Consider the following 16340-nt stretch of genomic DNA (forward strand, 5'->3'; position numbering starts at 1 on the left):
GGACCTGAGGGAGCGCCGGCCTGCCGCCCCGCCGAGCTGCCCAGCGACCCCAAGGGGAGCGGACGGCTGGAAGTCGCGGGACAAAGGCGCTCTCCAGCGTGCACGCTCTGAGGAGCAAAGGGGCGCTCGCCCCCGCCCCCAAGAGCGCGGCCGCAAGTGGCCACGAGTGTGCCGCTGGCGCGACCACGGAAACAGCTCTGAACTGGTGTCTGAGTCGCGGCGTTTCGTTCAGACGCGACTTTGGATTTCCTAGGCCGGTGGAGCCCGACTGTGGCAGTGTGCAAGGCTCCCAGGGACGGACGGGCGGACGGGCTGACGGACGGCTGACGGCAGGTCACCGAGGCGCCCCCCCACCTCTGCACTCAGGACACCCCCGCCCCAACAGTCTTTCCTTGGGCGGCCGCGCGGGGCGAGGCCAGGGAGGTCGTCTCCGCTTTCCCACTCGGGCCGTGCTGCTGTGCTTTCTGCTTGTGGTTCTCCAACGCTGTTAAACGGGCAGAACAGGGGCTGCCCTTTTGCACAGGGCTGCTGGGATGTGAACGGCACAGGTACGAGAGAGGGCCCACGAGGCCGCTGTGTACCAGGAGTGGCGATAGTGTGAGGCAACACTGAGTATCGTGCTGTTGGTGTGCGTGGAGTGCTTCGTGGGTAAGGAACTGGCTGCAGCTCACCAACATCCTTCAGGGCGATTACAAGGTCACACAGCTCGTTTGAACCTATGCACGGAACTTCAGGGTAATTATTCAATGAAGTTTCATATTGTCTCAATTTGAAAGCGCAAGTGTAGGCTGTTGTACATTTCTGCTTTCAATAGCATCTGCATCTATTTGCTACTTATTTCTCCCTCTATCTGTTCTGTTCTATAGAAACCAAGGTGCAGGGTGGTAGGAGACATTCCTACCCACGGAAAACAAAAACATCCGGGAGCTCTGTGGAGTCAAGTCCCGGAGACCCGATTTGTATTACCCTAACTACACGAGCTTCGGTATGACAGTGTGTAATGCGTCATGTTAACACTGTGAACGAGGAGCGCCTGTACACGCTGGGACAAACTTTAGGTCAGAGTCCTTAACGTTTTTGGTGACTCCAACCACGTTGGCAGAATGGTGAAGCTATGGACTCATCTTGATTATTATAATATTTAAACATGACACATAGTGGATATATGGGACAAAATTCATATCATTATAAAAGGTAACAATCTGAAGTCTCAAAATATAGAAAATAAAATTTTAATAGGAATATATGCGCCTTAATTAATGTGGTGAGATTCATGGTGAGTCTAAAAAGGACCAAGTATTTGAAATAATGATATCCGGAGTTGGCAACAGCTCTAATGTAACACAAAGTATGTGCGGATTCCCATTGCTGGTGGAGTAGGTTCACCTGTTGCTTACATTCATAATTGAAGGTAATGCTGCTTTCCCATTGGTAAAATAAAGATGTACTTTTCTTCCCCATTCAGGTTCACTGCCCCCCAACTCTGTATGGACTTCATGTTAAAGATTCACAGCTAGGGTCAAGTAGTATCCTACTGGTAAGCCTTCAGGGACTGCAAAATTTTTGGTTATAATTGATACTCATCATAATGGTCATTCATCAAGAAAATGTTTAACTACCACCAGTATACTCTTGCTAAGAGAGCAGGGAAGTAAGTTTCAGAAACATTTATCTCCTATTAGTTGATATCATTTGGATACCTATAAAGGAATTGATAGGAACTTACCCACCCAGACAGAAAGCTTTCTCAAACATTTTGGATAAATGAAGTTTCACTGTAACCCTCTTATTAGTGGCTTTGCAAATAAGCTGCGTGGAAACACTGCAAATGAAAATAATAACCAAGGATGAAAGAAATGAAAATATTGGGTGCCTAAACTTCTGAAGTGTTAATAGTTATTATTTGAACTATAGTGTGCTCAGTCTTTTAATTCATTACCTCCTCACCTCTGTCTTACACATTTAAAGATTCAGCATCACACAGTAAGAGCCAAGGCTTAAACCTAAGCATTCAGTTTGATCTTAAAGCTCATACTCTTCACATTGAATGTTTCATTTTCTCGTTTTTTTGACTATTAATTTACTGCTTCAAAATATATATGTAACCCATAACATCCACTCAGTCACTAAAAGGGATTTTTACATTCCTTTGCAGAGTTATTGCTTATAGCCAGCATCACCTTTAAATAAGTAGGTACCTGTTGGGATGGAAAAGAATTTCACAGAAACTTTTGTTATAACCGTTTTGCTTAGAAGATAAGAGAAATCCACTTATGCTTTTTCTGCCCTACAAACGTACTTTCACATCTGGAAACAACCATCTGTCCATCATTTGATGGACAGCTACATAAAATGTGGTACCACCATATAGTGGGATGGTATAAAACAACAAAATACTAATTCATACTACAGATGCATCTTGAAGCTTGAAAATATGTAACTGAAAAGTCAAACACAAGGGCCACATGTTGAATGATTTCATTTATGTGAAATGACTAGAAAAGGGCTTCCCAGTGCTTCTAAGCAGATAGGGTTTTTTGCCTAATTTTTCTAGTTCTCAGAGAAGCATGATCAAAACTAGAGAAAAACAGTACTTCTACTGGACACTCCCTGCCCATTCTCCACTAACACACACAGGTGGTAGTTCCACAGATGCTCAGTCTATAAAACTATAAGCCTATATGTATATTACATATGTAATATGTAACACATGTCCAGTTCCCCTAAAATAATTGATACTCAGGGATTTGCCATTCAAGTAAAGGAAACACTGCTTAAAGCAAAGACACAGCTTCAGGAAAGTTGAAAGTTTATTTGACAAGTATATTTGAAGGAAACAAGAGGGAACCAGTTTAATGATTACATGCATAAAGCAGTGACAAAGTTCTGGTTTTTATTGTCTATACAGTAGAAAAAAATCATTGAAAACTTATGTGGTACCTTTTAATGCAAACTGTTTCATCTGAGTGTGATGTGTGAGAGAAGGGCAGAGGCAGAGAAGCCTACCAGGATCTATAGTAATGGGCCAGATATGCTGGGATGAGAGATGCTACCCAGTAATGAAAAGAATGTTGACATTACAGTCACAGGACTCATAATCACTTGTCTTATCTACCTGACCAGGTCACTTGCCTGTCTAGTTCTGTCTCCTTGTTACACACTTGTCACCCTGTAGGACTTCAACAGTGACGAAATCCTAATAGCTTCTGTTAACCTGTGGAGTGGTTATCTAATACAATGAAAATCCTTTCGGTGTGTATTATAAACTTGAAGTGCGATCCACACATGAAGGTGACCAAGTAGAAATGGTGAGTGATGAAGAAAGCCATAGCTAAGAACCAGAGGTAGGGCAATGTTAAGCCTGGAGAGGAAAAAGACAGTATCTTTTTGAGTGAATGACAAGAAGACAAGGCAGCTGCTTGGTGACTAAAGTGATGCTATCTTCAGAGTACAAAAGAAATTATTTCCAACTTGGAATTCATCTTCAGAAAATAAAACTTTCAAAAATTAGGGCAAAATAAACAATTCCAAGCAGTAGTTTGTCATCAACATTTCTGTCCTGAAGAGTGACCTTTGGGCAAAGAGAACCTCAGATAGAAGCCTCAGACTCTGGAAGAATGAGGACTGGCGAAAAGGAGAAGTGTGTGGGTGACTCAGTGAATAGTAATGCCGATATACTGTGGTGTTAAAACACACAGATATATGAAAAAAGGTCCTTCATAATCAGGGAAACACACAACAAAACCACAATGAGATACTACCTCACACCAGTGAGAACAGCACCTATTACAAAAATAGGCAGCAAGTGCTGGTGAAGATGTGGAAAACAAGGAACTCTCCTGTACTGCTGGGGGGATGCAAACTGGTTCAGCCACTATGGAAAGCTGTGTGGAAGTTCCTCAGACTACTAAAAATGGAACTAACATATGACTCAACAATGCCACTTCTAGGGGTCTACCCAAAGGATAGAAAACTATTAAGAGGAAACCTGCACCCCTATGTTGATTGCAACACAATTTATAATAGGTTAAGACTTTGAAACCACCCAAACCCCAAAAAATAGATGACTGGATCAAAAAAGATATGGTACAAATACACGATGGAATACTATTCGGCCATCAAAAAGATAAATGGACACCATTCGCAGCAACATGGATGGTGCTAAAAGGGATTATGTTCAGTGAAGTCTGAAGGAAAAAGGAAATTAACAGATGGTTTCACTTACAGGAGGAATATAGGGGAACCAAATAAAGGATCGGGGGGGGAATACTTTTTTTTAAAAAGATTTATTCATACAGAACTGGGGTACAGGCCAGAGATGTGGAGGGTGAGAGGATTCACCAGAGACAGTGGGGAGCAGAACAGGCAGATGGATGAAGTACTGCTGAGGGGAGCAGCGGGCGGGTCAGGAGAGGTCTGCCGCACCATATGTGGTCACCTCCGGGGCAGGCGGAGATCAAACTCATGCGGAAGTGGCTTTAGCTTAGTGCTGTGCTTTAACCCCCTGCACCACCAGGGAGGACCCCAGGGGGGAAATACTTTTAAAAAACACAAAACAACTATAAATCAGAGACATTCTGCAGGGGAGGAAGAGGGAGAGGGATCAAGATAGGGTATGAGGGGTACAGAGACTATGGTACAAGGGTCAGCTGGTAGTGGGAATTTTATGGGTCTACACCTGAGAAGAGAAAGCAAACACTGTAAAAAAAATGATGTTTTATATATATATATATATATATATAAAGCCCTAAAGCAGTAGTAACATCAATTGAGGGCAGAGGCCAACTTCCAGTGGTTTCCAGTGTTTGCTCATAGTCAGGAAGCAGGTAAAGTCTAAATGTCAAAGGTGCACATTCTAACTTCTAGAGTAAAAAGTAAAAGAATACATAACTAAAAACCTAATCCAAACAAAAAGATGGAATAATGCTAACCCAGAGACATTTGGGAAAGAATGAGAAATAGTGGGGTGGGGTGTACCCTGCATCTCCCTTACCAAAGCTTCTGGAGGGCCTGCTACTTCCTGGTCTGTGACAGACCAGTGTCTTATGACAGATCAAGGTTCCTTACCTTCACAGGACAGCTGACACAAACCTGACACTACTGTGCTTGCATTTAAATGCAATCCCCTTGTGAATGGCAGTGGGCGGAGCATTGCAGAGCAGTGTCTTCTGTGAGTCTGTTAATTCTTACAGTAAAGATGTCACACCTAGAACAGCAACTGCCCTCGGCAGCCCCACCTGATTAATCCTTGTAACAATCCCCTGTCATGCTTCACTACCTAGCTGGTTTGTCATCCTCTGTGACCAACCTGGTGACCACACTGGAATTTAAATGGGAATGTGGTATGACTCACCATGCCCGCAGTTAGCCCAGGGATGCAGCACTGCTCCTGGCTGGGAAGGGAGAGGCAGTTCCCCACTTCTCTGTAGCTCTTCCTACCGTAACAGCACTGGCTCTGTTGGTCAGGAATCCAAGTGAAGATTGCTTCAGTTTTCTAAGCATGTCTTTCTTACTGTGATGTTAAGGAACAATATAGTGCTTAATATGTATTGTCCTCCTAATATAACAATGCCCCTGGGGTAAATTAACTTGAATCCTTCAAAAGAGGGTCTCTAAATGGCAGATGATGTAAAATGATGCTCACCCTCAGGAGTCACAAGGAAGCCACACATTAATGGGCAAATGAAATACTACACACCTATCAGGATGGCTAAAGTTAAACAGCTAACAATGCTAAGTGCTGCCCAGGGCATAGAAAACACAGCTTTCAGGTATTGCAGAGGGGATATAGTTAACACAAATACTGGAAAACCATCACTTGTTACAAAACTTGAGCATACCCCAATGAACACGAAACTTAATCCCGCAGTATTTTCAACAGGAATGCCTTTCCATGCATAAACAGACATAAAATAATGCTGTGCCACTGTGATTGGCTAGTCGCCGAAAGGAAGAAACAAGTCACAAATCAACAATAGAATGAATATACTTGCTTTACCCGATGAAATACAGAGTATGACAATGGACAGATCCCTTGTACATACACAGATGAATCCCAAACACAGTAGTGAAATACGTACTTGTATCAGTTACATGCCAGGCAAAACGGATCTCTGGCTAGCAGTTAGAAGAGGGGTTACATTTGGAGAGAAGGGTCAGGACAGCTATTGGGAGATTATCTAAGAGTGTTCTAGATAACTGGTAATACTCTTATTTCCAGGGTGGTCAATAAAGGGGTCTTTTTACTTTAGGGTACATCATTTATTTCACATTTAAATTTTCTAACCGAGAGAGCCTGCTGGTTTGTGTCTGCTTGTCCCTCTCTCCAATCAAATTGTTCTTCCTTTAGATTCCATACTTTCCATGAAACCCACCACTTCAGCTAGAAGCGATTCCTCTTTCTTCCTGGTTTTAGTCGCCTCTCCTGGGAGGTAATACACTACAGGGTGAGCTGAAACACTGGCATTATTCTAGAAAGCAAAATAAAGCAGAATGATACGGTCACATCATACCTAGCTGCCATGAACCTGTTTTAAGTTATACTATTCCCTTCCTCTTGAATAGCAGACTAGCCTGATGGTCTGCTCTCATCAGAGGACACAGATGGATTTTGTGTGACTTCCTTGACGCGGCCCAGTGAGGCTTAGTAGCTTCGCTGTTGCACCTTCTGGACACTATGCTACGGCTAAACCTGGGTCGAAACTGTGTGAAGGGAGTCATGTGGGTGAGCCCTAGGATAAACACAACTTTGCAGCCACATCATCGCATGGTGAAACGTAAATTTTAAGCCACTACATTTTGGTATGGGTTTGTAATGCACAAATACGTTAAGTTTTGGGAGAAGGGGTGTCCCTGATCCCTTGCTAGCTAGCTCACATATGTCTAGTTTGTCATGGCTGAGACCATGTCCTTTATTCGGTGTCCTCTCTTCTCTTCCTTTGGTATTAGCTTGGTACCCTGCCTCCAGCTGAGGACTGCCTTCCATCACACCTTAAAGGTGGGGCCACATGACATGACATTTTGATCCATCAGCTCTACGTGGATACGATGGCCACAGCTTCCATGACATGCCCTTGAGGTTTACTCTCCTTGCATTCCCCACTCCCAGGAGTGACATGGTAGGGTCTGGAGTCATCAGTGATCTACTGTCATTATGGAGCTACGTCAGCCTTTAAGATGTTACCCAAACAAGTGAGTTGTGGAACAGAGCATAACTTTTGCTTTGAAAAAAAGGGAGACTATAAATTCGTGGGGAAGCTTTCCAAACATTAATCTCCCTCTAGATCACACACAAATTTGAATGAATTATCTACTCAAAAAGAATAGTAGTTTCACAGTGAACTCCCAGTCTCCTTTACATGATTCATGTCATAGTTATGTAGCTGGTCTTTTTCTCAACTGTGAAACAGGGTCAAGATTCACTGCATAGTACTTTGTAAACACTACATTAGATGTTTGTTTAGTTCAGTCTCTATCACACAAATGGCAGTTGAATGGGAAAAAAATGGTCTGTCAATCTGAGACATTTCATTAATTGATCTGCATTTTCCTGATTTTTCTAATTCTGAGCACCTCTGGATTTTTTTTGCTGAATTCATATCCTCTGTCCAACTCGTTTTCAGTTATATTGTTTATTCCCTTGTGCTGTTACTACATTGTAGCTTGTACTATATTCTTCTAAATGTACTGTTTATTATCTTTTTGTATACAAGTTGTTTTATAAAGACAAATGTATTTTTTTGAGAATGTTTTGTTATTACTGGGTGAAGTACTGCCATTCTATATTGTCAATCAGGCTTATCTTATTGATGGAAACACTGTCCTCTGTATCTGCACTGATTTTCTGCCTGCTACAACTGTGGATTTTCTGAAAGCAGGGTAAAGACTTCAATTATAAACGTGGATTTTCCCCAGGCTTTTCTCTTCATCCAAAGAAAATTTTTTTTTCATCCAAACATTTTTACGGTTTGTAATTAAAATTTTCAAATTATAAAATACTTGTATGAAGTTGAAAAATACAAAGTCGAAAGAAACCTCATCAATTCTTTCTTCCACAGAAGTCATGATACTTCTATGTATTGCTCCAGAAATTGCCTGTGTATAATCAAGGATGTGTATGTAAAGTTTTAAAAATTTATAAATAGGATACCTATTTTTTTTGCAATCTGTAAAGATAGTTGCAAAAAACAATGCATTTTGTAATTATAACAAGTGGGAAATGCAGGTGAAAAGTTGTGAATATCAAACTGATGTGTTAAATATTTTAAGTTGATGTGAATGAGGAATAGGAAATTACCCACTTAAACATGGCCATGCTTATGTTCTTCAGTTGTTAATTTCCTGCAGTGTGTAACCTATAGATTATCTTAACAGATCAGCCATATTACCGAGGTATTACCGGAAGCCTTTAATCTGAATGGTATTAGCCATAAAACGTCGCTAGGTTTATAAGCTCAAAGGCAAGATAAACAAAAAAGTTGGGTAATATAAAGCAAGGTATTATTAGTTCCATTAGTCACATTCCTGTTTTCATTAATGTCTAGATCATCACACTTGAAGTAGAACAGTTCCATAAGTTGATGACATAAATAAGAAAGCCCTATTATTTTAATGAGCATGTGAAGGTTATAATAAGCATACAATTATTAAGGCACAAAAAGGTAACTTCCCCCCAAAAAAAAACAAAAAAAAAACTTCAGAGATCCACTGAGTTGTCTTTACTGTGCGTATGCATCTCGCTACTCTGTATTTCTAGTCGCTAACTGCAAACGTAGCACTTCAGCCTGGCCTTTCCAAGTTCCCTCTCCTACCGCTTCTCCAGAATGCCGCACCGGGCAATTCTGTACCCTCCTTGTTTGTGGTATCAGAGTGTATTGAAGAGGATTTTAAAAGTTTTACCATCTGTTGTCAATTGATTTTTGTTTTGTTTCTAATTGTGTGTTTAAGTTCACTGTATATTTCCGCTGAAAACTGGGTACAGCAAGGCAGTTAAAATGTGGATTCTTACAGAAGGGAAGCGTGTAGTGTAAGCATGCCAAACACCAAAATAAAAATACTGTTTTCAATAAGTTGTGTTATCTCCTGAAAAAAGTTGACAGATTTAGTAAATTTCACTTAGTTTCTCATGCAATCATTCACTTAACCCGAAAGTATAGCCCAGGAAAATAAGTTTCTCTGTTTATTCAAGCATTAGGTATTCCATGAATTTCACCCAAATGTTGCAATCCATCAGTCTATAGCTCCCTTCACTGCTCTTATTTTGGATTTCACGTTCTCTTGAGCTCATGTCCCACCTTTTCTTGGTTTACTGGTCATTGGGGGGGTATACATCCTGCATTAGCTTTTTAGAAAGGATGCATGGAATGTATCTTTTTGAGACTTTCAGACTTGAAAGTAACTTTTAGCTTCACAGTTGCTCCCTTGGACTAATGAAGAATTTTAAACTAGAAGTAATTCTCTTTGAGAATTCTGGAGCACCGCTCCTTATCCTTGAGCTTTCAGAGCTGCAGTCGAGAAGTCTAACACACGCACCTCTGTGTGCGTCACGTGAAACACTTTCCCCCCTCAAGATTAACTTGCATTATGTACTTTTGATCTACCTTTTCAGAATAAAAGGAGACAGAAGATTCTCCAGAAAGCGCATGGGCTCCCTCAGGCATTCTGTACTTACAGCAACCTTAAGGAGGCGCCAAGGCCGGACGGGAGCGTGCTGACGCAAGGTGCTGTCAGAGCCACCAGTCCCAGAGCAACCCCTGCAGAGCACAGTCAGGTGCAGCTGCAGCAGAGAGGTGTGGACAGCGATGTGCAGTGTGACACTACCTGTGTGCATCTCCGTGGCAGTGACTCTCCAGATTGCCTCGTATGTTTTAGCTCACTAAATTAGTGTATACAGCAGTAAGAGGTAGGAATTGTTTACATTTCGACTGGTTATAGAATACACCCTGGCAGCGCCAGAATTCTAGTCTACCCTGTCCAGCTCCAGAGTGTGTGGTCTCAGCTACCATGTTGTGCCTTCAGTAGGAAATGATGGTAGTTTTTGCTTTGTTTTGTTATGTAACTTTCAAGTGCTTTTTCTTTGCAAAATAAAAAGTTGGCCGACCTATGTGGATTTCTCAATTAAAAAATTATTTGGTGACAGTGAAAAATCTGGCAATCACCCGGTTATAGCGGTAGTAGAGAAGAAGAAAATGAACATTTGAGAGATTACTGAGCGTGGGAGGATTTGGAAGATGAGCTCTAGATGACAGTGAGCAGCGAGACATGAACAAGGAAGATGCTCAGTACAAGAGGAGTTACAGCCATGCGTAGGAATGAGGGCAATAAAAAGTTTCCCTGGTAAGCAAAAACCAAGAGCATCTGAGTTCAAAATAACTTAGAGGTACCAACAGAAAACTTAATCAAATAATGTAGGACAGTGAAGATTTGGAGCCACTTTTGGAGGAGGGGAAAATAAGAATAAATCCAGGGGTGGGCTGATGGAGCTTCTGTACTGAAGGTCTTTAAAAGTCCAGGTTGATAGAGTGATAAAGGTAACAACCACTCACGAAGACACTAAAAAATGAGTATCTTTCATCACCACCACCACCAGCAGCCAGTGCAAAGCAGAGGAGAAACTGAGGAGCAGAGAAGAAACAGGCGGAAACTGACATTTCCTATAAATGTCTTAAGCTGGCAAGCGGGCTCTGCAGTTAACAGAGTGATAAAGCACCTGACACTGCAAAGGTAATGGTGAAGAAAGACGATGGCTATCGTCTGCTGTTAACATCCTGCTGCTATTACTTCTCATTATAAAGTAGAATCACTGTGACAGTGTGATGTTCACATGAGAACATAGTGACCAGCGAAAGGAAGGAGCAATCCATGGATGTGCAGAAACCAGATTTGACGCCAATGACATTACCCACGGTGAAAATTAAGTTACAATAAAAAATTCAACAACAATAAGTTTTTCAAATATAAAAAATATGTCTCTAGCTCATGCACCAAAAATGGAAGGTTAATGAAAAAATCTAAAGAATGAAGGTTTTAAACTGTGCGGAAAATATAGACGAGCACCTTCGTAATTGTGAAATAGTAAAAGGTTTCTTAAACAAGACACTAAAAACCACGAAACACAAAGGAAGAGAGTGAATCCGAAATTCAAATGAAATGTCAAAGCATGACAAGATTAACAAGGACCTACGAAAAGGCACAAGCTGGGAGAAGAGCTGCGACCGATGCCATCAAGGCATTACCCGGAAATGTGAACGGATGGAAGAGACGGCGCAAGGGCAGGATGGGCAAAGGTGGCCAGGAGGCATTTGGGGTTAGCAGCACTAAGAAATCTGGCCTGGACAGTAGGAGAGTTGGGCTGCAGGAACTTCGTGACCAACCTGGGATTCCTCAGACTAGGCGAGCAGGGGAAGGAAAGCACAGAGGGAGCTGGAGGCTTGGGCCTGCTGAGGGCATGATGCAGGCCGGTCGCTGGTCCTCATACGAGCTCTTCACGGTCAGGCTTCACTCTACTGCATTCACATACTATTTTTTCTGTTTTAGCCTGGCCATAAAGGTTCTGTGTGACAAGTAAGTATAGCAAATAAATGCTAATCCAACCACATTTTGTTGGCCACTATTTCCACAGATGGCCAGAGAAGGCTGTGACTTCTGATTAGGACATGACCCTCAGTCCCTCTGCTTCACGTGCTGTCCAAGACGCAGGACGCAGAAATGCAGTGCAAATATAAAAATATGTATGAGAACAGGATTTATACTTAAAAGTGTGGCGAATCTATGAGAATATTCCCTATAATGCGCAGTAGGGCTTTTTCTGGTGCGGTTTGGAACGCTCTCCCTTTACACACTGCCATACTTCATATAATAAGCACAAACATCCCATGTGAGCGCCCACCACTCTGCTCTACATTTTAAGAACAAAAGAAAAAAAATCATGTATTTATTCCATAAATTACATTTCCTTTACCTGGAACAGCCATCCTTCGAACCACTACTACTCACAAAAGTCAGGCACAAAGAAACTAATCCCCTTTCCCTGAAGCTCCAGAACTGGCACCGCTGGTAGAAGCAGTGGTGGGAAGGGCACAGAGCAGTTGGCAGTGTGTAGCCACCCGGGCAGTGGAGGGTGTACATTTGACACCTCTTAATTGAGGTCTATTTTTATTTAATTTCTATTTATTTTTATCCTTAAAGGCAATTATTTACAGACCTCAGGAATCTCAGAATTTTCCATCTACTCTGTTAAATTTTTTTTATACTGCAGGTCCACCATCAATTTCTTCTTTAAAGTTCCAATTTCAATCTTCAGTTTGCTGATTTCATTTCTCGGGACATTCATTTGTTTTTCTGATTTTTTCCCTTCACTTCCTTTCTGAGGCAGTTTTGAGTTCTGTGTCTAATAGGAAGGATGATTTTCCAAGTTTCTGTGACTGGGTTCTGGAGATGTGTTCTCTCTCTGCTGTTCAGTATTCCCTCAAGGACGCATGTTGTGGGTTTTCCTGTTTTATGCCTCTCCATTCTTTGCTCTCTCAGCCTTCAGCTGCTGGTGCTGCCCCACTCTCTGCTGCTGCTGGCTCCAATGAGCATCCGCCACTAGTCTTGGGGCCTCACCAGAGGGCTGCATGCTGCTGCTGACGCTGCCTGCGCATCGGATGAACACTGGGTTCTCTGAAGGAATCCTACACGAAAGCAGAGGATGGAACGATACGATCAAATAATTAAGACAGAAAGACAGAAACTGCCAGCCAAGAATACTTGAACCTACAAAGCTCCTTTATATAAGAGGGGGAAATAAAGGCCTTCTCAGACAAACAAAAACCTAAGGAATTTGCAAACACTTGACCCCCCTCCAGAAGTACTGAAAAGAGCTCTCACAGCAAAACTACAGAGGGACATACACAAAGAACTGAACGCAGACACAGAACTACAAAATTAAGGACAAATGGCAAGAACAGACTTTCATATATTCGCAATCACTCTACACTTGAGTGGACGAAGGGCCCTCCCTGGTGGTGCAACATGTTAAAGCACAGCACTGAAGCTGTCCGCAGTCACTGCAGCAAGAGTTCGAGTCCCAGCCAGGGAGTGACCCACAGGGCCCCACATCTCTCCTGTCCCTCCCGCTGCTCCCCTCAGCAGTGGATTTCAGTGAATCCACCTGTCCTGCTCCCCACTCTGTCTCTGGTGAGTCCTCTCACCGACCCTCCACCCCCCATACCTCTTGTGTACTCCGGTTCTTGGATGCGTGCACAAATAAATCTCTAACAAAAGTAAGTGGTATGGACACACCAAAAAAGGGAACAGTATTTAACTGGATTAGGAAACAGAATCCAGTATCTTTGCTGTCTCCAGGAAATGCAACTGAGTGCCAAAAATGAACACAGACTCTGAATAAAGGGTAGGGAAATAACCCTACAAGCAAAAGGGATGCGAAGGAAGACAGGGCCAGCCATACTCACAGCTCATGAAACATTTCTGGCTAAAAAGGGTAGTAAGACACAGGGATAGACACTAAATGATGATTAAGGGAACACACCAGGACAACATAACACTCATCGATGTATATTCACCAAAGGAAACAGCACCTAAATACACTAGGCAATTATTATCAAATGTGAAAACAGACATTGGGAAACACATTCGTGGATGGAGACCCAACTCTCACCAATGGACAGATCAACCAGAATGAAAATAAATAGGGACATAATAACCTTAAACAAAAAAGTCAGATCGCACGGCCTTAATGGACATTTTTGGGTGCTGCATCATTTTACGATAAAAACCTTCAAAAAACTAGGGGTGCACAGGGCATACCTCAACATAAGAAGGGATGCATCATAAACCCACAGCTAGCACCATTCTCAATGGTGAAAAACTGAAAATATTTCCAATAAGCTCTGGCCCAAGACAAGGTTACCCATGCATACCACTGCTATTCACCACAGTCTGAGCTAGAACAATTAGGCAAGAAAAGGGAATCAAAGGAATCCAAACCATGAAACACAAAAACCAGCAAAATGCTTTAGAGCATAAGCTTTAGTGAAATCTTTGTGGATTCCTCACGACAGCAATGAAAACAAAAGAGAATCTAAGCAATTGAGATGCCCTAAAACAAAATCATCTGTACAGTGAAAGAAGGCATCACTACGACGAAAAGATACCCAAATGAGAAGGAAAAATATCTGCACAGCATCAATCTGACAAGGGGCTAGTATCGAAGATCTACAAAGAATTCATACAACTCAACAAAAAGAAAATACACAATCAAAAAATGCATACAAGAGCTACTACACAGGCTGTTGTCCAAGAAATCCTAACGATGGCCAACAGGCTCATGAAAAAATGCTCAGCATCACTGATCATCAGGGAGGTGCAAATCAAAGTCACGATGAGGTGTCACTTCACACTTGTAAGAATGGTCCACATCGAAGAGGCCAGAAACAACAAAGGGATGAACTGTGGGTGCTTTGGTGGTGGGTGTGGTGAGCTACCAATATCTGAAGGAGGAAATCCTATGTCTTTACAACACAAACAACATTTAAATCATCATTTACCTTGGTTTAAAAAAAAAAAAAGACATAGTTGCAATATACCAAAAAAAAAAAATTTTTTTTTTTCAAAAGATCTAGGGTGGGGCCTAGGATTCTGCATTTTTAACTAGCTGTTAGGTGATACTAATTTGGTTTTTCAGTATGCTTCCAAAATGCAAACATGGATGTAAACCAACATTCTCTCAATTTAAAAAAGTACATATATAAAAAGAGAATTTCCTGCAGCACGGCTAGTTTTGCTCTTGTCAAGATGATAAAGCCTCCAGTTCATAAAGAAAGATGTAATGACATTCTCAAAGATTTTTTTCCCCCACTGTGACCCTGTCATCCCACCCAAACCTGAGCCATGCACCCCCAGGTGCCTCTGAATCTCATAAGCACAGAATAAAGGTAACAGAACAATCAAGAAGACAAGGGTATTTGGGATAAATAAACTCTGGGGTCCTTCATTCACCAAACCAAAAGTAAGTTCCCCATAGGAAAGTGAAAGTAAATCTTAATGTAAACACCTAACTTTAATTCCCTCTCACAACCCACACATCTACCTTCTAACAACTTTGTATTCATCTGTGTTGCCCTAGGACATCAACAGGAACATCTTCATAGAACTTTTGTAATTTTCTTAGACAATTTTGAACTGGGTAAAAGGACAGAAAATGTTTGTGTAGTTTTAAATGAATTCTCTTACTGGCAGTTACTGTTTTAGTGATGGGAAATCATTAACTTCAAACAGACCAGAGAATGAAAAGTTGCTTTAAAAGGATACAAGTAAATGGAAAAAGATCTTGAGCACAAGAATTTGAAAAGTCAACATTGTTGACTTTTACTTAGGCCATATTACTTACAGCAAATTACAGATATAACACAATCCCCAATAGTATTTTCCAAGGAAATAGAACATGTAATTCTAAAGTTTGTATGGCAATCGACAGGACCTGAATACCCCAATCAATTTTGAGAGCAAAGAAAAAAAAAAAATGGAAGCATTACACACTCTGACTCGAACTATACTACAAAGAGATTAAAACAGTGTGGTATTGGAATAAAAGTAGAGATACAGGTCAATGGGATAGAACTGAGAACCCAGAAATAAACCTACACTTGTATGGACAGTAAATTTAAGACCATGAAATGGAGAAAAGAAGAGTCTCTTGAACAAATGGTGAGATCTCACCTCACACCTATAAGGAAGCTTTTATTGATCAAAAAGACTAGGAAAGAAAAAAAAAGCAAAGAAATTCTCTTACACTGATGATAGGAATGTAAATCTGTGCAGCCTCTAGGGGCACGGTATAAAGGTTCCTTACAGCACGCAATGGGAATCCCATACAATCCAGCAATACCACTCCATGCACCTAAGACTTTGAAAACACTAATGCAAAAGATACGTGGGCCCCTGAGTTTCCAGCGTTGTTCGCAATAGAAACTTGGAATCAACTTAAATAACCACCGACACGGGAAACGGAGGAATACAAACGCGATGGAGTATTACACAGCTGCTAAAAAGAATGCAAGAGGGCGAATGCTAAAGGAAGAGCGGCTGACCCGAGCAAACCCAGTGACCAAGTCACCACCACTAACTCGTGGGCTCTGGGAACACACGACGGCCACAGAGTAAGGGGCAGCGCGGTGCGTCGCGGGTGGGTGGAGAACGCACAAACGCGGCGGAGAGCTCCAACCCGGCACTGCGCAGACGACAGACAGGCACCAGCGTGACTCCGTCGCTGCGGGCCGGTCCTTCCCCTCGGACTCTGAACAGGCGCGGCGCGGGGGTCGCGGCCAGCCCCGACGCGGAGC

The 16340-nt window shown here is 42.1% G+C and overlaps 1 long non-coding RNA gene across 3 annotated transcripts; it reads right to left on the reverse strand.

The window, feature by feature from the left end:
- Window positions 1-5970: 5970 nt before the first annotated feature.
- Window positions 5971-16314, reverse strand: LOC105853928. 3 transcript variants are annotated; one of them, XR_001145677.1, is made up of 2 exons: window positions 16201-16314; window positions 5971-12671 (listed from the first exon to the last, which is right to left on the reverse strand). It is a non-coding gene; the product is annotated as an uncharacterized LOC105853928 (long non-coding RNA). The 3 variants fall into 3 exon arrangements; XR_001145679.1 differs by lacking the exon at window positions 16201-16314 and adding an exon at window positions 16125-16182; XR_001145678.1 differs by lacking the exon at window positions 16201-16314 and adding an exon at window positions 16089-16151.
- Window positions 16315-16340: the final 26 nt, after the last annotated feature.

The sequence above is a fragment of the Condylura cristata genome, unplaced genomic scaffold (assembly GCF_000260355.1).
Source record: "Condylura cristata isolate star-nosed mole 26May11 unplaced genomic scaffold, ConCri1.0 scaffold00021, whole genome shotgun sequence".
NCBI lineage: Eukaryota > Metazoa > Chordata > Mammalia > Eulipotyphla > Talpidae > Condylura > Condylura cristata.